The sequence below is a fragment of the Saimiri boliviensis genome, chromosome 4, assembly GCF_048565385.1.
Source record: "Saimiri boliviensis isolate mSaiBol1 chromosome 4, mSaiBol1.pri, whole genome shotgun sequence".
In the NCBI taxonomy this organism is placed as follows: domain Eukaryota; kingdom Metazoa; phylum Chordata; class Mammalia; order Primates; family Cebidae; genus Saimiri; species Saimiri boliviensis.
Window position 1 is genome coordinate 166,808,503 of NC_133452.1, and position 23,899 is coordinate 166,832,401.

Below are 23,899 nucleotides of genomic sequence, written 5' to 3' on the forward strand. Positions count from 1 at the left end.
CTGCCGGGCTGGAGTGCAGTGGCCTGACAACTACTCACTGGAACCTCTGCCTCCTGGGTTCAAGCAATTCTTGTGCCTCAGCCTCCCAAGTAACTGAGATTACAGGTACCGGGGTTTCACCATGTTGGGCAAGCTGGTATCGAACTCCTGACCTCAAGCGATCTTTCTGCTTCGGCCTCCCAAAATGCTGGGATTACAGGCATGAGCTGCCATGCCCAGCCTTTCTTTTTTGAGACGGGGTCTTGTGCTGTCTCCCAGGCTGGAGTGCAGTGGTGTAATCTCGGCTTACTGCAACCTCCACATTCTGGGCTCAAGCAATCCTCCTGTGTCAGCCTCTCCAGTAGCTGTGACTACAGGTGTGTGCCACCATGCCTGGCTAATTTTTGTATTTTTAGTTGAGATGGGGTTTTGCTAAGTCGTCCTGGGTTATCGTCAACTGCTGGACTCAACGTGATTTACCTGTCTCGGCCTCCCAATGTGCTCTGGTTGCAGGCATCAGCTATTGTGCCCAGACTATTTTTCACTTGTGAGTAAATACGAAACTATGTTAAAAATAGGCTGCACCATTTTATATTCACATGTGGTATTTAAGTATGGTGATTTCTCTCTGACCTTGCTAACACTTGTTATTTTCTATTTATTTGGATTATAGCCTTTTGAGTGTGTGTTAAAGGAGTTTATCATTGTGGTTTCCATGTAGATTGCCATAATGAGAGTTATATTGATCATCCTGTTATGTGCTTGTTTTCCATTTGCATGTCATATTGTTGAAGTGTGTGTTCAGCTGTTTTTAGATTTTGTAATTTGGTTGCTTTTGTTGTTGAGTCAGACAAATTATACACTGTGGTTAACAGACTGTTGTTAGATATATAATGCACTGTGTGCTGTCTTTTCACTTTCTTTTTTTAATTTGAGATGGAGTCTTGCACTTTTACCCAGGCTAAAGTGCAGTGGTGCGATCTCGGCTCACTGCAACCTCCCACTCTTGGGTTCACATGACTCTTGTGTCTCACCTTTCGAGTAGCTGAGATTACAGGCTCCTGTTAACATGCCCAGCTAAGTTTTTGTATTTTTTTTTCTTTTGGAGATGGAGTCTCGCTCTGACACCCAGGCCTGGAGTGTAGTAGCACAATCGGCTTACTGCAACTTCCACCTCCCAAGTTCAAGTGATTCCTCAGGTGAGCACCACCACGCCCAGTTAATTTTTGTATTTTCAGTAGAGACGAGGTTTCTCTATGTTGGTAAGGCTGGTCTCAAACTCCCAACCTGAGGTACATGCTCGTCTCAGTCTGCCAAAGTGCTGGATTATAGGCGTGAGCCACTACACTCCTCCAGTCCCAGGCATTATGGTTTTCTTTTCTTTTCTTTCTTTTTCTTTCTTTCTTTTTTTTTTTTTTTTTTTTTTTGGTGCGATCTTGCCTCTCTGTTGGCCAGGCTGGAGTGCAGTGGCCTGATATTAGCTCACTGGAACCTCAGTCTCTTGGGTTCAAGCAATTCTCCTGCCTCAGCCTCCAAAGTAGCTGGGATTACAGGTGCATACCACCACACCCGGATAATTTTCATATTTTTAGTAGAGACCGGGTTTTGCCATGCTGGCCAAGGTGGTTTTTAACTGCTGACTTCAAGAGATCCTTCTGCCTCCACCCCTCAAAGTGCTGGGATTACAGGTGTGAGTCACCATGTTTGGCCTTTCCATTTTGAGATGAGGTCTTGTGCTGTCTCCTAGGCTGCAGTGCAGTGATGCAATCTCAGCTTACTGCAGCCTCCACATTCTGGGCTCACGCAATCCTCCTGTCTCAGCCTCCCATGTAGCTGGGACTACAGGTGTGTGCCACCATGCCTGGTTAATTTTTGTATTTCTAGTAGAGGTTGGGTTTTGCTGTGTCATCCTGGCTAGCTTTTAACTCCCGGGCTCATGTAATCCACCTGTCTCTGTCTCCCAGTGTGCTGTGATTATAGGCATTAGCTATCATGCCCGGCGTATTTTTAACTTTTTGAGGAATCAGCAAACTGTGTTAAAAATAGGCTGCAGTAGAGAAATGCAAATCAACACTACATTGAGATACCATCTCACGCCAGTTAGAATGGCCATCGTTAAAAAATCTAGAGACGACAGATGCTGGAGAGGATGTGGAGAAATAGGAACACTTTTACACTGTTGGTGGGAGTGCAAATTAGTTCAACCATTGTGGAAGACAGTGTGCCAATTCCTCAAGGACCTAGAAATAGAAATTCCATTTGACCTAGCAATCCCATTACTGAGTATATATCCAAAGGATTATAAATGGTTCTATTACAAGGACACGTGCACACGAATGTTCATTGCAGCATGGTTTACAATAGCAAAGACTTGGAACCAACCCAAATGCCCAACGATGATAGACTGGACAGGGAAAATGTGGCACATATACATAGAAAACGACGAGTTCGTGTCCTTTGTACGGACACGGATGAACCTGGAAAGCATCAATCTCGGCAAACTGACAGAGGAACAGAAAATCAAACACTGCATGTTCTCACTCATAGGCGGGTGTTAAACAGTGAGAACACATGGACAAAGGGAGGTGAGCATCACACACTGGGGTCTGTGGAGGGCATGTAGTGGGAGTTGGGGAGGGATATCATGGGGACAAATGCCAGATATAGGCGATAGGGAGAAAGGCAGCAAACCACATTGCCAAGTATGTACCTATGCGACAATCTTGAATATTCTTCAAATGTACCCCAAAACCTAAATCGCAGTAACATACATGTTTAAACAAAAAAGGCTGCACTATTTTATATTCCCCATACGGTATTTAAGGATGGTCATTTCTCTCAGACCTTGCTAACACTTGTTATTTTACATTTCTTTAGATTATAGCCTTTCTAGTGTGTGTCAAAGGTATATGCCATTGTGGTTTCGGTGTAGATGGTCGTAATGGTAATGATACTGATCATCTTGTTATGTGCCTGATGTCTGTTTGCATGTCTTATTAGTGCAGTGTGTGTTTAACTGTGTCTCTATTTTCCTTTGCAGATGAAGTCTTGCACTGTTGTCCAGGTTCGAGTGTAGTGGGGCGATCTCAGTTCACTGTAACCTTCATTACCTGGGTTCAAAAAAGTCCCCTGCCTCAGCCCCCTAAAGTAGTTGAGATTAGTCTCCTACTACCATGCCTAGCTATTTTTTTGTATTTTTCCTTTTTGAGACAGAGTGTAGCTCTGTTGCCAAAGGTGGAGAGCATTAGCACAATCTGTGCTCATTGCAACCTATACTTAACGTGGTTAGGCTCAGGGTTAGGGTTAGGGGTTAGGGATTAGGGGTGGGTTGGGGTTAGGGGCATGTGGTGCATCGTCCCAGCGCCGGCTTGCGTGGTGTGGCATCCAGGCCCTGGCGTGCATCACGCGGCATCCTGCCGGTCTGCGGGGTTGCAGTCTTCTCAGTATATGTCTGTTGGGAACCGTGAGTGTGGAGCTGCATGCTCCATGGCACAGGCCTAGTGGGCATAGCCTCGCTACAACTCTGGGCCACGTCTACAGTGAGTAAATTCCTTCCTGTTCGCAGCCCTTCAATGCTTAGGGTCAGAGACTGGTAAGATCTCGGTATGGAAAACTGGACACCGAAAGCTCCTCTGAATCCTTCGCACCTAGGTTCTCCCCGCCCGAGGCCCGGTGGCTGCAGTGCAAGTTTTAATAATCAACACTGACATATCAGTGCAAACGTAGAAACTAACGTATCGTTAGAGTTTAGGGTGAGGATTAGGGATAAGGGTTACGGTTAAAAGTTAGAATTTAGGGGTTAGAAGAATTTTAGGCAAATTTGAAGGAAGGAATGATGCTTGAATCGTGCCTGAAGCACCAGAGTGAGAAACAGGGCTTGGGTCTTCCAGCTCTCAGCGGTGGCTGCTGAGTGAGGTTTCTCATTGGCTCCAGTTGGGCGACCGCCGGTTGTGGGGATGGTTCCCTCAGCGTCAATAGTCATACAGCCAGCTGGCAGCTGGGTATTTTGTCATTGACTGGTTGGTTGGTTAACGTTTTTAAGTCAGTTCGCATGCCTCGAAGTTCGGTTTCGTTTGCTTAGGGAAGACCTCAGGCTAACAGCTTTCCCCTTTTTTGCTTTAACATGTCAAAACCATGATTCATATTCATTTTACTTTCCTGGCATTAATAGAAGAAAGTTTACATTTTTGTTGTCATTCAGAAAGTTGGTTTAATTGGCAGCCTATTTGTGATGTTGCATAAAATAATGTGTGTTAATTATTAGCATCTTAGATTAGGTGAAATATGTTAACTCTATTAAGCTTTGTTATTAAACCATAACAGGAGTTCAGTTGCTTTTTTTTTTTTTTTTTTTTTTTTTTTTTCCTCCTAGGCTTTAACCATTTAAAATACACTCAAGCGTCTCCTAACAATGTGGATACTTTCTAAGAAATGTGTCCTTAGTGATTTCATCTTTGTGCACACACCATCAAGTGTCCTTGTAAAACCTGGATGGTGTAAGTGATATGGTATAGCTTCTTGCTTTCAGGCTACATACCATACCTGTATAGCTCATCTCTGTACTGAATGCTGTAGTCAAATGTCACACCATGGTGATTGTGGATTGTGATCCCTAAATATCTGAGTCAGGTCTCAGTCAAGTAGAAAGCTTATTTTGCCAAGGTTATGGACATACCCATGACACAGCCTCAGGAGGTCCTGACAACATGGGCCCAAGGTGGTCAGGGTAGAGCTTGCTTTTATATATTTTAGAGAGACATGAGACACCAATCAATATGTGCAAGATGTAAAGTCATTCGGTTCAGTGAGGTGGAACAACTGGAGGTAGGAAGGCGGGGTGGGGGGTGGTTCTAGGTAAGAAGTAGATAAAACAAAAGTTACATTCTTTTGAATTTTTTGATCAGCCTTCCACTGAATACAATTTAGTCTGGTTCAGTGAATTTGCATTTTTACACATACAGTAGGGCAGAGGAATGGTGTGATCTTGGCCCAGCACACCCACCTCCTCCCTGGTTTAAGCGATTGTCTTGCCGCATCCTCCCCAGTAGCTGGGATTACAGGCATGCACCACCAAGCCTGGGTAATTTTTGTATTTTTAGTAGAGATGGGGTTTCTCCGTGTTTGTCAGGCGGGTCTCGATCTCCCTACCTCAGATTATCCACCTGCTTTGGCCCCTCAAAGTGTTGGGATTATAGTCATGAGCCACCGTGCCTGGTCAGGAAGCTTATTTTGATTCTGATATTGTCAACTGTATTTCAGGTATAACTTATTTTCCTTGGAGCGTTAAATACTGCATTGGTATTGTATTACAGAAATAAAACACAGATCCCTTTTTATCACCTTCATTGCTAGTGATATTGACAACTAAATTTAGATGCATTCCAGAGTCTGGGTTTCCAGTCATTCTTAGCAATCCTCTAAAGGTAAATTACTTTTTCTCACGAGACACAGTGACATCTAAAGTCGCATTGATTGTCCTGCCACTTTTGTTTCTCTAGTTTCATCGATTACTTCAAAGCATCTTTGGGGGGATAACTTTGAGTAACCCTTTTAACTTTTCAGTATTAGAAAGCATCATCATGAAACATTGAATAATTGTGCTCACAAATTCCCTTTACAGTCTTTCTTTGAATATTTTTTTCCAGTGGCAAATATTTGCTTTTGTTGTATTGTAGCTAAAAGGAATGCTGGGAAACAAAACAAAGACAGGCATTCATTATAATAAGTGATTCAGTCACTATCAATTGCTATTTTAATTTTTTTTAAGTTATACTTTTGAAAACGTCCTGCTGTAAATTGAAATAGTGTCCAAAATCTGAAGTCTTTCCTTGGTTCTAAGGTGACCAGATTTCCTAGAAAGTGAACCACACCACAAGAAAAAATATATGATAAATATGTTTACATGGATGTGTTATTTTAACATAAATCTTGTAAAATAGGCATTTCTTTGAAATTACATATGTTTGCATCAATTACTTTGCAGCATCATGAATGCCCTTGTTTTGAAAAGTAGGAGTAGTTAGTGTCAATTACTGCTTCTTATTAGTACAAATAAGTAAGGAGATATTTTTAAAAATTACAATTTTTAAATAAAGGTTTTATTTTAAATTAGTTTTAGAATCACACCGAAATTGGGAGGAAAATGCAGATTTCCTGTGTAGACCCGAACTAGTTTCCCCTCGTATAAACATATCAACATGTATGAGATGTGTTGTTAACAGTATATGTATATATATATATATATATATATATATATATATACATACATACATATACATATATATATTTTTGAGATGGAGTCTTTCTTGCTCTGTAACCCAGGTTGGAGTGCAATGACACGATACTGGCTCATTGCACCCTCCACCTCCCATGTTTAAGCGATTCTCCTGCTTCAGCCTCCCAAGCAGCTGGGATTACAGGTGCCCACCAGCACACGTGGCTAATTTTTTGTATTTTTAGTAGAGACGGGTTTCGCCATGTTGGCCAGGCTGGTCTGGAACTCTGACCTCAGAATATTTACCCGTCTAAGCCTTCGAAAGATGTGGGGTGACAGGCATGAGCCACCATGTCCTGCCTGCTATCAGTATATTTGCTTCGGTTAGGTATCTGTTCAGATATTTACCCAGTTTTAAAATCACGTATGTGTTTTGTCATTATCTTCTCGCATCTCTCTTTTCTTTTTGTTCTCTGCATACAGTTTTGCACAGTAGAATACTTAGTTTTATGAAGTCCATTATCAATATTTTCATGAATTGGCATTTGATGTTTTGTGTTACAAGTCAACACCAAACTCAACGTCATATAGATTTTCTTTTAGATTTTTTATAGTTTTGCATTTAAAATTACAGTCTCTGGACTATTTTGAGTAGGTTTTTGTTTTTCTTAATTTGTGTATATATTCATTTGATTCTACATGGCTTCCAAAGTCTTCCATCACCGTCTTTGGGAAGGAATGGCTACAGTGGGCTTCATTTTGGTTTGAATTTCTAAAATTATTACATTGAGTAAACTCAATATTGAATTTTATAGGTATTTCAGGACAGCCAGGCGGGGGTGCACGTCTGCTGAGAAACTGAGCAAGAGTATCTGTGCTGAGCTCTGGTGCCACCAGAGGGCGCACGAACCCACCCCTGACCAACTTCCCTCTGAGGTGCCCGAAGACTTCCTCGGGGCAGCACGACGGTGGTGTCAACTAAGTCTTGTTCATTGGTGAGTAAAAAGCTTCCTTTCCACGGCCCTGAGTGCAGAGAAGAGAGTCTTTAGAGTACTCAGCAAAGGAAGAAATTCATCTAGAAAAATGAAATCCCCAAATCCCATCATTACGACTGCATCCTGATATCATTGTCAATATCCAGACACAGTGGCTGCTAAGATATGTTCTCACAGTGGCCTCTAATATAATAATCACACCGTGCCCTAACATTACTATGATATCCATACCGTACCCTAACACCAACATAATATCCACACCAATATAATATTCTAACGCTAATCTGACATCCACACTGTTGCTTCTAATGCTAATGTAATACTATCCGTATGGTTCCCTGATGTTAATGTAATATCTGCACTGTTCTACAACACCAATATAATATGTACACTATGCCCTAACACTAATATCCACACTGTGCAGTAAAACTAATGTGTCCACACAGCAGCCTCTAATACTAGTAAGTATAATAATATCTACTAAGTGGAGTTGGTTGACATTGAGGCTTTTATAAGGGTTCACAGCTTTGGATGAAGAGTAGCCTCTGTAGTGGATTTTGGTGACGTCTCTGCTTTTCTGGCATAGTATTGATATGGTTGTTTTAAAAAGTAATTTACTTTTTAATAATGTCATACTTCTAGGAAACTTCCAGTAGCAGTGCAAAATATAACCTGTTTCTTTTCTTAGAGTCCCCACCAGTTATTGCTGTGCCAGATTTACAACATCCCACAAAATACTCCGGTATATTTTATCCAAAGTGTGGAAACTCTCCTAGGTTACCACCGCATAACCCCTAGATCAAGAAATCAGCATGGTTCCTACATGATAATTCAGTTCACAAACTCATTTACCTTTTACCTCTTGCCCCGCTTGGGAGTAAAATATGTTTTTTCATTCTGATCCAGTTTTCCTGACACTGTTTCCAAGACTTTCCTGCATATTTATGATCTTGACACATTTAAAGAGCATACAAGTTTTTGTTTGAACACCTGTTTTCAGGTCTTTGGGGCATATAGCTAGCAATGGAATCACTGAGTCATACGGTAAATCTACTTGCAACCATTTGAAGAAACTTCAAATTAGTTCCCAGGGCTCATCCCTCACTTCTATCACATTCACAGAGAAGGCTTCCCTGATTATCTTATCCGCCACCAACACCGCACCCCTGCTCATGCTAGTGTGCATTACACCCACATCTGATTTTGCTTTCCTTTCCTTTCCTTTCATTTTCTTTCTTCTTTCCTTTCCTTTCCTTTCTCCTTTCCTTTCCTTTCCTTTTTCTGGTGTTTTATTTTATAAGAACACCTTATTTTATAAGGACACTAATCTCATCAGGCCAGGGCCCAACCCTATGACTTCATTTAACTTGACTGACTTCCTTAGAGACCCCATCTCTAAATACAGACACACTGTGGGGTTAGGACTTGGACATATGAATTTGTGGGAGATACCAACATTCTATCTGTAGCACATGAAAACTTTTCAGAAATGTTAAATCTTGGGATTTACCATGAAACTACTGTGTCAGAAACCCTAGGATTTGGTCTCAAATATCTCTTTCAATCAGGCTTTTCGGTGTGTCTGAGTTTGAGACACAATAAGAGTCAATACGGGAAGTGGATGGAGGGGAGATGAAAGAAGTAGATTGTCAGCAGAACGTGGAGAACTTTGAGGCTCAAGAATGCAAAGGCTGCTCTTAGTCAGTGGGACACCTAGAAGGAGAGGAGCTAAATCATTTCTTTTGCCATCTGTTTGTGGAAGGAAGGGGAGGAAAGAAAGGAGGAGAGAAGGAAAAAAGGACGGATTTAAGAGAAAGGGAAGAAAGAGAGGGAGGGAATAAGAAAGGGACAGAAGAAGGCCTTTTGGAAAACAGTTTCCCATTTCCGGTGTTTACATTCTAAATACAGTAATGGAGAAATGGATAAATATGATATATATTATGAAAATCTATAGCTCATTCCAGGGTCAAGCCAGCAAAGGAGAAAGGGGAATCAGGGTAACTTGTAGATCTGTGCAACCTCCCACTGACAAAAATGTGGACGCTCAGATAGGAAGCTGATGTGAGGCACACATTCAGTTTTATTTATTTGTGCTGATGTTAACAGGAGGACATGTAAGTGACTGTGTTTACTAAGATAGAGATATAGCTAAGAGAGCAGTCAGTTCTGAAACTACCTTCAGAAGGTGATTACTGAATCTTGTGGATTCTCTGCAAGTTTGAGGAAGGGCACACAGTGAGAGAGGATAAATAAGGTCACAGAGAAAGCGACTGTTTCAAGGAAAGCAAAGACCCAGAATGAGGGTGAAGATGAGGGCAGGGTAAATCGCAACGACATTTAACTTATTTTGCCAGTTAGCACCTCAAAAGGCATCCCGGTCTGAGCTCTGCAGAAGGGATGTGTTTGCAACTCATTGTGAGTCCTCTGGGTGAATCACTGACTGTGTCTATGAACAGGACCAACTGGCCAAAACTGTGAATTGTGATGACCACCACTGTTGTTAGGCTGAACCCTTGTTAAACAGGATGGTGGTTTTCAGTACCAGCTAAAAGAATTTTAAAATGTTGACCATTTATATTATTTAAGTAATGTGCTACCATTTATAGTCATTTATATGACATTAATATACCATTTATATCACATATGCCATTAAGTAAAATAAAGTCAACATTTATATTACTGAAGCAATGTGCTACAGAAACCCTAAAGGGGTTTCTGTAACATTAAATTGATGGCTCTCTAGTGCAGTCCAGAATCACCTGTAGGGCATGTTGGGCCACAGATTGCTGGTTTCCACTCAGAGTCTCTTATTCAGTAGGTCTGGGTGGGGTCTGAGAATCTGCATTTATAATAAGTTCTCAGACACAACTGATGCTGCTGGTTCGGGAACCACAATATGAGAACTATGGTTAAGCCTCACGCCACAGCATTCCTATAGCAAGAGCCACCTGTGCTAATTCAGGGTAACTTGTTGGCTGCAAACTGTAACCATAGGCAACTTCTTTAGCAATATAAACCTCTAGATAAAAGAAACACTCGACAGTCATAGTAGAAACATATATGGTCAATGAAATATCTTTTTTCCAAATGGGAACATGTGTCTTACAGCCTCAAAAGAATATTTTCACCTAGACTGCACTAAAGTAACAAGATCAATCTGAAACTAAAACTTAAAACGGCCTTTATGAACAGAAACACTTTGACACCTCAGGTAAAGGGCTACATATTTCCCTCTCTATTTTCATATCTTAGCTTTAAGATGAAATGACATTGTCATTTTACTTATAATAGGAGAACCTACGAATAGGAGAACTTAAATAACATTGTCATTTGACTTAAAACAGGACAACCTAGAAACTTGATTCCCGCTTATTAGTGCAAACCAAAGGGGTTACTTCCAAATATTTTCAGTTTAGTTTTTGTTCATGTGTAATATAAATGATTTAAAAGCCAGGTTTCGGGGAAAGCTGCCATAAATGTGTTTAATAGTTGCTGCCTCAGCATCCATTTTCAGACCTGACCTAAGTTGTCTGAAGCCCAGTCTCACTGTATCCCCTCCGATCTGGGTAACCCTCCCCCTCCCTGAGTGGTCATGATGCGGCCCATCCCGCTGAGTCAGAACCCACCCATCACACAGCTGCTGGTCATGATAAAACCTAATGGTCGACACCAGAGCCCTGTAAATAAGCCCAGCTCCACGTGTTCTCTTAAATCAGCAAAGCCACACCCTCACGGGAAAGCCCGAGAAGAAAGCTTCAGGCCCTCCCTCTGCTCTCTGGTTCCTCACGGCCTTCAGACTGCCCCTCGGGCTCCAGACGCTCCCCGACCTTCTCCACGATGTGTAAGTTAGAGATTTCTTCTGTTCCTGTGTTTTGGTGTTGCCTCCTCCTTGTGCCTTACCTGAATGACACCCCAGAGCCTTCCTTTCCTCCTGGCCAGGGCTCTCCTGGAGATGGGCTGGCTTCTGGCCTCCTTTAAAGAGAGACCTCAACCAAATTAGAGAGAAACCTAAATAAATAAATCACAACAGAAAGCTTGGTTTTTTACTTAAAATCCATATTTATAACATAAAATGTGTTTATGCTAGATTTAGAACACACTAGGCCTGTTCTAGCTCTAAATTGCACTGCTATCTTGTAGTATGCAGTTATTCTTCATTTTATTTTCCACTTGAAGTCATTGTATTTCCTCAGTTTATAAACACCTTGAATTCTTGAGCTGAAAAGACAGGGTAACTTGATAGGGCATCTCCCTTAGGAACCATAACCCCCAATGCAGAACAAATTAAATGTGCAAAACTGTGAGCACCATGTCCTATGTTATTAAAGATAGAATATAATGCTGAAAGGCAAGAAAGTCTTTATGAAGAAGTTTAAAGGAGTAGAAGAATGGACAGATGAACTGGAAATGGAAAGATCAGTTCTCCTTTCCTTTAGGAGTAAGCCCCTTTGGAAACTAGCTGGTAAATGTCAGTCCCTTTAGATGGCAAGGTTAGTGAATACTAAGAAAACACTAGGGTACAAGTGTTCATCACGCAAAGCACACCTGTAATATTTCATCTGGTCTCTCAGTGACCCTAGAAGAAACAAGAGATGTTTTCAGATGAGGAGATTGGGCTTCAGGGTGAAATTAGGAGACTGGTAAGACTCACAGAGAGAGTCAGTGGTGGAACGGAGTTCAGATCCACATTCTTCCAACTGCAAGCACAGGGCATTTTCCACTAATCAGTGCACTAACCCAAGAAAACTAATTTTTCCAAACATTTAAAATGATGCTATGGCCATCTGAGTAAAACCACTTTTGGCCTCTACTTCTGATTCCTCATTACCAGCCTACCATTGTTTATCTGATATGGGCAGCAGAATTAAGATGTAATGAAGTCTAACAGAACCCCTCATTACCTGTGTAGATACAGTAGTAACAGAGATGGTGATATCGTTTGAATGTTTGGGCCCTTCAAGTCTCATGTTGAAATGTGATCCCCAGTGTTGGAGGTAGGGCCTGCTGGGAGGGAGGTGTTGGCTCATCGGGCAGATCCTTCCTGAATGGCTTGGTTCCCTCCTCACAGTAATGGCTGAATTCCTGCTCTCTTCACTCACTGAGATCTGGTTGTTAAAGTGTGATACTGCCCCCGTCTCTCTCTTGCTTCCTCTCTCACTATGTTAGATGCCAGCTCCCCTTTGCCTTCTGCCATGGTTGTAAGCTCCCTGAGGTCTCACAAGAAGCAGATGCTGGTGCCATGCTTCTTGGACAGTCTGCACAAACATGAGTCTAATCACCCTTATTTCCCTATAAATTACCCAGCCTCAGGTATCCCTTTATTACAGCAAAGCAAATTGGACTAATACAGATGAAGAGATAAAGTATTAATTTAGAAGATGTTTATATACATATATATATATATATATATATATACATATACATATGCATATATATGTATATATGTATATATGTTTAACATTCTCACTGAGACTGGGAGGTGTTAGAGACACATAATTGAAAACGAAATCTCCCCCCAACCAAGAAAACTTCTCCACGAAGGTAGAAGAGAAAGAAATACTATTATTACACTTTAATTTCCGGGGTACATGTGCAGAACGTGTATTTTGTTACATAGGTATCCACACGTCTTGGTGCTTTGCTGCATCTGATCCTCCCATCAACTACACTAGGTATTTCTCGTGTTATCCCTTCCCAATCCCCCCACCCCTGCCTGTTCCTCCCCACCCCTCCCCCACCACCCACAAGCCCCAGTGTGTGATGTTCCCCTCCCTGTGTCCATGTGGTCTCATTGTTCACCATCCACTTATATTTTAGAAAAAAATATTATGTTTTAAGTTCTGCAATACATGTGGAGATCATGTAGGCTTGTTCAATAGGTATACACATGCCATGGTGGTTGTTACTTCATCCATTGCCCCGTCATCTACATTAGGTATTTCTCCTAATGCTATCCCTCCCCAATTCGCCCACACCCTGCTATTCCTCCCCTAGCCCCTCAGCCCCTGGGCCCCAGTGTGTGATGTTCCCCTACCTGTGTCTGTGTGTTCTCATTATTCAGCACCCACTTATGAGTGAGAACATGCAATGTTGGGTTTTCTGTTCTTGTGTCAGTTTGCTGAGAATGATGGTTTTCAGCTTCATCCATGTTCCAGCAAAGGACATGAAGTTATTTTTTATGGCTGCACAGTATTCCATGGTGTATGTGTGACATATTTTCCTTGTCCAGTCTATCTATGATGGGCATTTGGGTTAGTTCAGAGTCCTTGCTATGGTAAACAGTGCCACAATAAACATATGTGTACACGTGTCTTTATAATTGAAAGTGTTATAATCCCTTGGGTACATATCTAATAATGGGATTCCTGGGTCCAACAATATTTCTATTTCTAGATCCTGAAGGAATCACCACACTGTCTTCCACAATGGTTGCACAATTTACACTCTCAACAGCAGTGTAAAAGCATTCCTGTTTCTCCACATTGTCTCCAACATCTGTTGTCTCCAGATTTTTTAATGATTGCCATTCTAATTGGCATGAGATGGTACCTCAAAGTGGTTTTGATATGCATTTCTCTAGTTATCAGTGATGATGAGCTTTTTTTTTTTCATGTTTGTTGGCTGCATGAATGTCTTCTTTTGAAAAGTGTCTCTTCATCTCTGTCACAAAATTTTTTGCCCATTCTTTTGGTTGCCAGTTCACTCTAATGCTAATTTCTTTTGCTGTGCAGAAGTTCTTAAGTTTAGATCTCATTTGTCTGTTTTGGCTTCTGTTGCCATTGCTTTTGCTGTTTTAGTCATGAAGTCCTTGCCTATGCTTATGTCCAGAATGGTACTGCCTAGGTTTTTTACGGTGTTAGGTCTTATCTTTAAATCTTGAATCCATCCGGAGTTGATTTTTATATAAGGTGCAAGGAAGGGATCCAGTTTCAGCTTTCTGCATGTGGCTAGCCAGTTTTCCAACACCATTTGTTACCTAGGGTATCCTTTCCCCATGGCTTGTTTTTGTCAGGTTTGTCAAAGATCAGACAGTTGTAGCTGTGTGGTGTTACTTTCGAGGCCTCTGTTCTGTCCCGTATGGTCTACATTGGTACCAGTACCACGGTGTTTTTATTACTGTGGTCTTGTAGTACAGTTTGAAGTCAGGTAGTATGATGTCTCCATAATTGTGTGCTTAGGATTGTCTTGGCTATGTAGGTTCTCTTTTGGTTCCGTATAAAGCTTAAGGTGTTTATTTTCCAATTCTGTGAAGAAAGTCATTGGTAGCTTATGGGGATAGCATTGAATATGTAAATTATTTTGGGCAGTATGGTCATTTTCACAATATCGATTCCTCCTGACCATGCGTATGAAATGTTTTTATATCTGTTTCTGTCCTCTCTTATTTTCTTAAGCAGTGGTTTGTCCTTCTTTTGGAAGAGGTCCTTCACATGTTTTGTTAGTTGTATTTCTAGGTATTTTATTCTCTTTGTAGCAACTGTGAATGGGAGGTCACTCATGATTTGGCTCTCTGTGTGTCTGTTGCTGATGTACAGGAATGCTCATAATTTTTGCACATTGTTTTTGTATCCTGAGACTTTGCTGAAGTTGCTTATCAACTTAAGGAGATTTGGGCTGAGACAATGGGGTCTTTTAAATATACCATCATGTCATCTGCAAATAGAGACAATTTGACTTCCTCTTTTTCTAATTGAATAACCTTTATTTCTTTTAGCATGAAACCAAAGTGAGATGCACTTCTCAGGAAATCAGCTCAGCAGTTGCAAAGACAGAAAAAAAAAAAAAAAAAAAAAAAAAAAAAAAAAAACCAACTCTCACCTTTTTATATAAAAAGCAGATACAACCTTTAACATACAAATTCTCAAGGTAAGCAATAACTTGTCCTCAAGGGGACTTTACAGTCCCATTTGTCACACACCTTTCATTTTAAACGTTCTTAGCAATTGGGGTAACCGTCTCTGTTAGACAATTGGCTTTTCCAAAGAAAAAAATAAACTTCTTATGTCTTTATAAAAGGAGGTTGTCTTGCAACTTGGAGTAAGATACCTGCGGAACATACCCTCCCAGCCTCCTACTGAACCTGAGAAATGGAGGTGTTATCTTCCTTGATAATTTTCAAAGTGATGATTCCCAGGCTTTCAGAACAGCATCTTTGGGTCTTAAAATTAATGAGACTAAGTTATCTTTTAAGAATATTTACATACATTTCAATATGACAAAGATGTACAAGCTTTCTAAAATAAACGCCCTAAGCAAAAGGTGCTTCTTTTCTTATTTTTAACATGGAGAATATATGAGTCAGTTAGTAATTATAGGCTTCTAACAAAATACTACAGATTGGGTAAGTTAAACAACAGATATTTATTTCCTCACTGTTCTTGAGGCCGAAAGTCTAAGACGAAGGTGCCAGTGGGGTTGGCTTTTGGTGAGACTGCTCTTCCTATCTTGGAGACAGTTACCTTTTCACTCCCTCCCATGTGGCCTTTTCCCCATGCACAGGGAGAGAGATCTCTTGTGTCTCTTTCTCCTCTTAGAAGAACACCAGTCTTATCACACTGAAGCCCAATCCTTGTCATCTCATCTAACCTTAATTAACTCTTTAAAGGCCCTCTCTTCCAATAAAGTCACACTGGAGGGTAGGACTTCCACATGCAAATTTAGTGTGGGGCACAATTCAGTCCTTTACGTAGAGTCGAGCTTCTTATTTTTAGTTGGCCTTTGTCCTTATGGGAATAACAAGCCAGGCTGAGTCCTTCTCATCATGGGGCATGTATTGGAAGAAGAGATGATGAAAAGCAAGTACATTTATCACTTGCAAGTAATAATCAAGGAAAGAAACAGTGATGAGTGAAGGCCCTTGGCTCAAGGATGAGAAGATACCTGTGAGCTCCTGGTTAGCCAGGTAGTAAATCAAGCATTCCTGATGATTTGGAAAGAATGGAGCTAGAAAAACCAATTCAGGAAAGCAGAATCATCTAGATAGTCAGTGATATAACTAAGTCGTATGTACTATTTAGGCCATCGATCAATAATTTATCAACATTCCACTTACATATTAGCTCATTTGTTGATGCACTTAACATTTAATCACCCCTAGATTCATTGTACACATCAGTATGGCTGAAAACTACCCAGATAATTTTTTTCCTTCCTGCAATCACTTACTACCACTGTAGATTTTATGAAACTATTAATCAGGTTTGAACTTAGATTTCAATTTCAAGCTGTTGTCATGTTGATTTTACACAAAGAATTATGAGGTGGCATGTCAGAATTCTCTTCCTACCAGTACAGTTCACAAAACCCATGAAACATTTATATGGCTTGAAGCATCATATGTGCTCAGTTTATGGTGAGAAAACAGTTATCTGCATTTCTTCCCAGTTTTAAAAAAACAACCATCAACTAATTGAAAAAGCATAACTCACTCAAAATAACTGAAAGATGGTCTAAATAAATTTACAAGATTATGTAGTCTGATAACATCCACAGATAGATAGTAAACTTACATCGAAGGAGTTTGGGATGAGTCTTCACTCATGAAGTACTGAGTTTCAGAACTCAGTACTTCCCTATTCTCAATGTATGGCCATTCTGTTGGTAGGGTGGATTTTCATCACTGGAAGCAGATGTTACACTGCTCCTCCCCTCAGGCAATCTGGCTTAGAGGAAGGCAAGTGAAGGCCAGATGAGACTGAGCCTGCACCCAGCTCCCCATGCCCATCCAACCCTCTGATTCTCTACCCTGCGCATCTTGAAGTCAAGTTAGGTATGTTTTAATGACTGTCTGTCATAGTTTAAAGAGATGAAAGCGATGATGATTCATTGTGCATTTGTTAAACCAAGTTTCAGACATGATTAACGTGGGCCCTGGACACCAAGCATGGGTGAATTATTTTAGTCTCAGGAAGACAGGTTTTGTAATGTATTTTGTATTAGGCAGAATGAGAAAGTAGAGAGATTGGAGAGTCCTAGATAAGCTCATAGAGAATGGGTAGGACCCCACTGGCACCTTCTCACCCTTCTCCTGACCAGCAGACTGCTGGTTAATCACGGCTTTGTTCTCGCCTAGCTTCCTACGTGGTTCATCAGTGGCAGTGAGGCACAATGCATTATCTGCTGAAACACAAAGAAAATGCTGATGCATTTCACATTTATTTCCTCAAGTCAATTGAACTTTCCCCTAAAATACGGTCACATTATTAATTACTTTAAATCTTGTCTTTGCCACATATTATGTGTAACATTGAGTAAGCAATTTAACTTTTCTACGTCTCATTCCCTCATCTGTAAAATGAGGTTGACAATAGTGTCCCCTGAGGGTGGTTGGTGAGAATATTAAATAAATCAATATATGTAAACCTCTTAGAACCATGCCTAGTGCATAACAAATACTTCATAGAAAGATTCTTTGTTATTTTATTTTATTTTCCACAAGTTATTGGGGTGCAGCTGGTATTTGCTTACATGAGTAAATTCTTTAGTAATGTGTGAGATCCTAGTGCACCCATCGCCTGAGCAGTATACACGGCATTGTATTTGTTGCTTTTGTCCCTTGTGCCTCCCCCCCTCCACCAAGTCATCGAAGTCCACTGTGTCATTCTTAAGCCTTTGTGTTCTCATAGCTTAGTTCCCGCATATCAGTGAGAACATACAATATTTGGTTTTCCATTCTCGAGTCGCTTCACTTAGAATAAGTCACCAATCTCATCTAGGTTATGGCAAATGCTGCTAATTTATTCCTTTTTTGGCTGAGTAGTATTCCATCATGTATATGTATGCCAGTTTCTTTATCCACTCATATATTGATGGGTATTTGGGTTGGTCCCATGATTTTGCAGTTGTGAATTGTGTTGCTATAAACATGCATGTGCAAGTATCTTTTCTCAAATAATGACTTTTTTCCTGAGTAGATATCCAGTAGTGGTATTGCTTGATAAAATGGTAATTCTACTTTTAGTTCTTTAAGGAACTCCGCCCTGTTTTCCGTAGTGGCCGTACTAGTTTATATTTCTTCTAGCAGTGTAGAAGTGTTCCCTAATTGCCACAACCATGCCAACATCTACTGTTGTTGTTGTTGTTGTTGTTGTTTTTACATTCTTTGATTATGACCATTCTTGCAGGAGTAAGGTGGTATTGCATTGTTGTTTTGATTTACATTTCCCACATCATTAGTGATGTTGAGCATTTATTAAATTATTTGCTAGCCATTTGTATGTCTTCTTTGGAGAATTGTCTATTCATGTCTTAGCCCACTTTTGGATGGGGTTGATTGATTTTTTCTTACTGATTTGTTTGAGTTTGTTGTAGATTCTGGATATGAGTCCTTTGTCAGAAGTATATATTGTGAACATTTTCTCTCACTCTGTGAGTTAACTGTTTATTCTGCTGACTGTTATTTTTGCCATGCAAAAGCTCTTTAGTTATCTCTCAGCTATTTATCTTTGTTTATATTGCAATTGCTTTTGGGTTGTTAGTCATAAAATCTTTGCCTAAGCCAATGCCTAAAAGGGTTCTTCCAGTGTTATCTTCTGGAATTTTTATAGTTTCAGGTTTTAGGTTTAAGTCTTTAATCTGTCCTGAGTTGATTTTTGTATAAGGTGAGAGATGAGGATTCAGCTTTATTCTCCTACATGTGGCTGGCCAGTTATCTCAGCACCATTTGTTGAAAAGGGTGTCCTTTCTCCACTTGATGTTTTTGCTTGCTTTACTGAAGATCAGTTGGCTGTAAGTATTTGGTTTTATTTCTGGATTTTCTATTCTGTTCCCATTGATCTATGTGCCTGTTTTTATACCAGTACCATGCTGTTTTGGTGACCATGGCCTTATAGTTTGAAATCAGGAAGTGTGATGCTCCAGATTTGTTCCTTTTACTTAGTCGTGCTTTGGCTATGTTGGCTCTTGTTTGTTTCCATATGAATTTTAGAACTGCTTTTCTTGAACTCCCGACCTCAGGTGATCCACCCGCCTTGGCCTCCAAAATGCTCGGATTACAGGCATGAGCCACCACGCCCGGCCTTAGAACTATTTTTCTAACTCTGTGAAGAATGATGGTAAAATTTTGATGGGAATTGCATCGTGTTTATACATTGCATGTATTTGTACATTGCAGTATGCTCATTTTTACAATATTGATTCTACCCATCCAGGGCCATGTGATGTGTTTTCATTTCTTTGTGTCATCTATGTTTTCTTTCATCCGTGTTATGTAGTTTTCCTACTAGAGGTCTGTCCACCCTTTTGTTAGATATATTCCTAAGTATTTTTTTTTTCTTTTTTTTTTTCTTTTTTGGCGGCAATGGTGAAAGGGTTTGAGTTCTTGATTTGGTTCTCCATTTTGTCACTGTTGGTGTATAGAAGAGCTGATTTGTGTACATTAATCTCGTATTGGGAAATCTGCTAAATTATTTTATCAGTTCTGTGAGCTTTCTTGGGGAGTCCTTTGGGTTTTCAAGGTAGATGATCATATTGTTAGCAAACAGAGACAGTTTGACTTCCTCTTTATCTGTTTGGATGCCCTTTATTTCTTTCACTTGTCTGATTGCCCTGGCTAGGATTTCCAGTACTATGTGGAAGAGGAATGGTGAGAGTGGCCATCCGTGTCTTGTTTCCATTCTCAGGAGGAATGCTTTCAACTTTTCCCCATTCAGTATTCTGTTGGCTGTGGGTATGGCATAGATGGCCTTTATTACATTAAGGTATGTCCCTTGTGTACCGATTTTGCTGAAGGTTTTAATCAGAAAATGATGCTGGATTTTGTTAAATGCTTTTTCTGCATCTATTGAGATGATCATGTAATATTTGTCTTTAATTCTGTTAATGTGGTACAGCACATTTATTGACATGCTTATGTTACCCCATCCCTGCATCCCTGGTATGAGTCACTTGATCATGGTAGATTATCTGTTTGATATGTTGTTTGATTTGCTTAGCAAGTATTTTATTAAGAATTTTAGCATGTATCTTTATCAAGGACATTGCTCTGTAGTTTTCTTTTTAGTTGTCTCCTTTCCTGGCTTTGGTAATAGGGTGATGCTGGCTTCATAGAACGGACTAAGGAGGGTTCCTTCTTTCTCTGTCTTGTGGAATAGTGTCAAAAGGATTGCTGCCAATTCTTCTTTGAATATCTGGTAGCATTCTGTGGTGATTCCATCTGCTTCTGAACTTTTTATTGTTGGTAATTTTTAAATTACCATTTCAGTCTTGCTACTTGTTATTAGTTTGTTTGGGGCATCTAATTCTTTCTGATTGAAGCTAAGAGGGCTGTATTTTTCCAGGAATTCATCCATCTCTTCTAGCTTTTCTAGTTTATTTCTGTCAAGGTGTTCGTAATAGCCTTGAGTGATCTTTAGTATTTCAGTGGTGTGAGTTGTGATATCTTCCGTTGTGCTTCTCAGTGAGGTTATTGGGATGTTTCTCTCTTCTCTTGGGTAATTCTGCTAATGGTCTACCAGCTTTATTTATCTTTTCAAAGAACCAGCTTTTTGTTTCATTTATCTTTTGTATTTTTGTTCGTTTGTTTCTATTACATTTAGTCTGGTGCTGGCTATTTCCTTTCTTCTGGGTTTGGGTTTGGGTTTGGTTTATGTTTTTCCTCTCATTCCTTGAGGCACGACCTTAGATTGTCTGTTTGTGCTCTTTCAGACTTTTTGACGTAGGTGTTAAGGGCTATGCAGTTTTCTCTTAGCACCTCCTTAGTTGTAGCTCAGAGGTTTTGATAGGTTGTGTAATTTAAATATGTCATTGAGTTTGACAAATTTTTACATTTCTATCTCAATTTGCTTTGGGACCCAGTGCTCTTTCAGGAGCAGGTTATTTAATTTCCATGTATTTGTGTGGTGTTGAAGGTTCCTCTTTGAGTTTATTTCCAGTTTGATTCCACTGTTGGTATGATAGAGTGCTTGATATAATTTCAGTTGTCTGAAACTTCCTGAGGGTCGTTTTATGGCCTATCATATGGTCTATACTGGAGAAAGTTCCATGTATTGTTGAACAGAATGTGTATTCTGTGGTTGTTGGATGAAGCGTTCTGTATATATCTGTTAAGTCTATTTATTCCAAGGTATAGTTTAAATCCATTGTATCTTTCTTGACTTTCTGTCTTGATGACCTGTCTAGTGCTGTCAGTGGAGTATTGAAGTCCCCCGCTCTTATGGTGTTGCTGTCTACCTTATTTCTTAGGACCGTTCGTAATTGTTTTATAAATTTGGGAACTCCAGTGTTAGCCGCATATATGTTTAGGATCGTGGTATTTTCCTGTTGGACAAGGCCTTTTACCATTATGTACTATCTCTCTTTGTCTGTTTTAACTGCTGTTGCTTTAAAATTTGTTTTGTCTGATCTAAGAACAATTATCCCTGCTCAGTTTGGTGTTCTTTTGTATGAAATGCCTTTTTCCAGCCTTTTACTTTAAGTTTCTGTGAGTCCTCATGTGTCAGGCAAGACTCCTGAAGGCAGCAGATGGTTGGTTGGTGAGTTCTTACCCATTTTGCAGTTCCGCATCTTTTAAGTGGAGCATTTGGGCCATTTACATTCGATGTTAGTATTGAAATGTGAGGTATCATTGCAGTCATCATGCTCTTTGTTGCCTGCATAGTCTGTGTTGTTTTGTTTTCGCTTTTTACCTTGTAATTTTGTTTTATTGGTTTTGTGTGATTTATGCGTTAAAGAGATTCTGTTTGCGTGTGATTCCAGGATTTTGTTTCAAGATTTAGAGCTCCTTTTATAGCGGTTCTTGTAGTGGTGGTTTGGTAATGGTCAATTCTGTCAGTGTGTGTTTGTCTGAAAATGACTGTATCTTTCCTTCTTAAATAATGCTTAGTTTCACTGGATGCAAAATTCTTGGCCGCTAACTGTTTTGTTTGAGGAGGCTGAAGATAGGACACCAATCCCTTCTAGCTTGTAGGGTTTATGCAGGTAAATCTGCTTTTAATCGGGTGACTTTGGTTTTACAGGTTACCTGGTGCTTCTGTCTCACAGCTCTTAAGAGTCTTTCTTTCCTCTTAACTTTGGATAATTTGATGGCAATATGCCTAGGCAAAGACCTTTCTGTGATGAATTTCCCATGTCTTCTTCATGCTTCTTGTATTTACATGCCTAGGTCTCTATCTGGGCCAGGGAAGTTTTCCTCAGTTATTTCCCTAAATATGCTTTCCAAACTTTCAGAATTTTCTTCTTTCTCAGGAATACCAATTATTCTTAGGTTTAGTCATTTAACATAATCCCATAATTTGTGGAGGCTTTGTTCATAATTTCTTATTCTTTTTTCTTTGTCTTTGTTGGGTTGGGTTAATTCAAAGTCCTTATCTTTGAGCTCTGAATTTCTCTCTTCCACTTGTTCAATTCTATGGCTGAGACTTTCCAGAGCATTTTACATTTCTAAAAGTATGAACAAATTTTCCTGAATTTTGGATTTTTTTTTTTTTCCTTGAAGCTGTCTGTTTCCTTTAATATTTCTCCATTCACTTCTAGTATCATTTTTTGGATTTTTTTCCCCACCCCCACAGGGCTTTGCCTTTCTCTGGACCCTCCCTGAGTAGCTTAACTAACCTCCTGAATTCTTTTTCAGGGGAATCAGGGATGTCTTCTTGGGTTGAATCCATTGCTGGTGAACTAGTGTGATTTTTGTGGGGTGTTGACACGCCTTGTTTTGCCATATTACCAGGGTTGGTTTTCTGGTTCTTTCTCATTGGGCTAGGCTGTGTTAGAGGCAAAGTCTAGGGCTGAAGGCTGTTCTGATATTTTTTGTCCCATGGGGTGTTCCCGTGGTGTAGTGTTCTCCCTGTTCTCCTGTGGATGTGGCTTCCTGTGAGCTGACTGCAGTGATTGTTGTCTCTTCTGGATCCAGCCACCCAGTGAGTCTATCTGGTTCTGGGCTGGTACTGGGGATCGTTTGCACAGAGTCCTGTGATGTGAACCATCTATGGATCTCTCAGTTGTGGATACCAGTGCCTGTTCCGGAGGAGGTGGTGTAGGGTGCAGCAAACCCATGAGGGTTCTTAACTTTGTTGATTGAGAGGTCTATGTTTGTGCTGATTGGCCTCCTGCCAGGAGGTGGCACATCCCAGAAAGCATCAGCTGTGGTATTGTGGAGAGAAACCATTGGTGGGTTTCTCTCCCAAGATTATATGCCCTTTGTCTTTCCCTACCAGGGTAGGTAGGGAAGGACCGTCATGCAGGGCAGGGCCAGGTGTGTGTGAGTTCAGACTCTCCTTGGGCAGGTCTTGCTGTGGTTGCTGTGGTGGGTGGGGATGAGACTCCCAGGTCACTGGCATTGTGTACCTAGGATTATGGCTGCCTCTGCTGGATCTTGCAGGTTGTCAGGGAAGTGGGGGAAAGCTGGCAGTCACAGGCCTCACCCAGCTCCCAGGAAACCTGAAGGGCCAGTCTCACTCCCACGATGCCCCCTGCAGCATCCCTGAGTCTGTTTCCAGGTGAATGACGAATCAGGCTCGGAAACTTGCCAGAGGGTTTCCTTCTTTCAGCTTCAGCTTCTCCATTGGGGACGTTTTCCACTTCCACAGCTGGGTCTCTCATAGTATTTGGGGTGTCTCTGGGGTCCTGAGGAAAGAGTCTGTTTCCTTCAGAGGGTCTGTCAGTCATCTCAGTATTGCTGGTTTGTTCTTGGAGTCAATCTGGAGCAAAAATTCACAGTGGAAGCCTCCACATGCTGCTCTGACTGGAGCTGCCACCTACTCCTGCCTCTCGTCTG

The 23,899-nt window shown here is 40.6% G+C and overlaps 1 long non-coding RNA gene across 2 annotated transcripts in view; it reads left to right on the forward strand.

Annotated features, from left to right (window-relative positions):
• The window catches only part of LOC141584424 (uncharacterized), a 50,205-nt gene that overhangs the window by 13,788 nt on the left and 12,518 nt on the right, over positions 1-23,899 (forward strand). The window contains exons 1-2 of one of the 2 annotated variants that reach the window (XR_012517483.1): positions 7,013-7,188; positions 14,903-15,054. This is a non-coding gene — a long non-coding RNA (uncharacterized LOC141584424). Of the gene's footprint in view, positions 1-7,012; positions 7,189-14,902; positions 15,055-23,899 lie in introns of those variants that run through there. The other variant, XR_012517482.1, reaches the window with a different exon arrangement.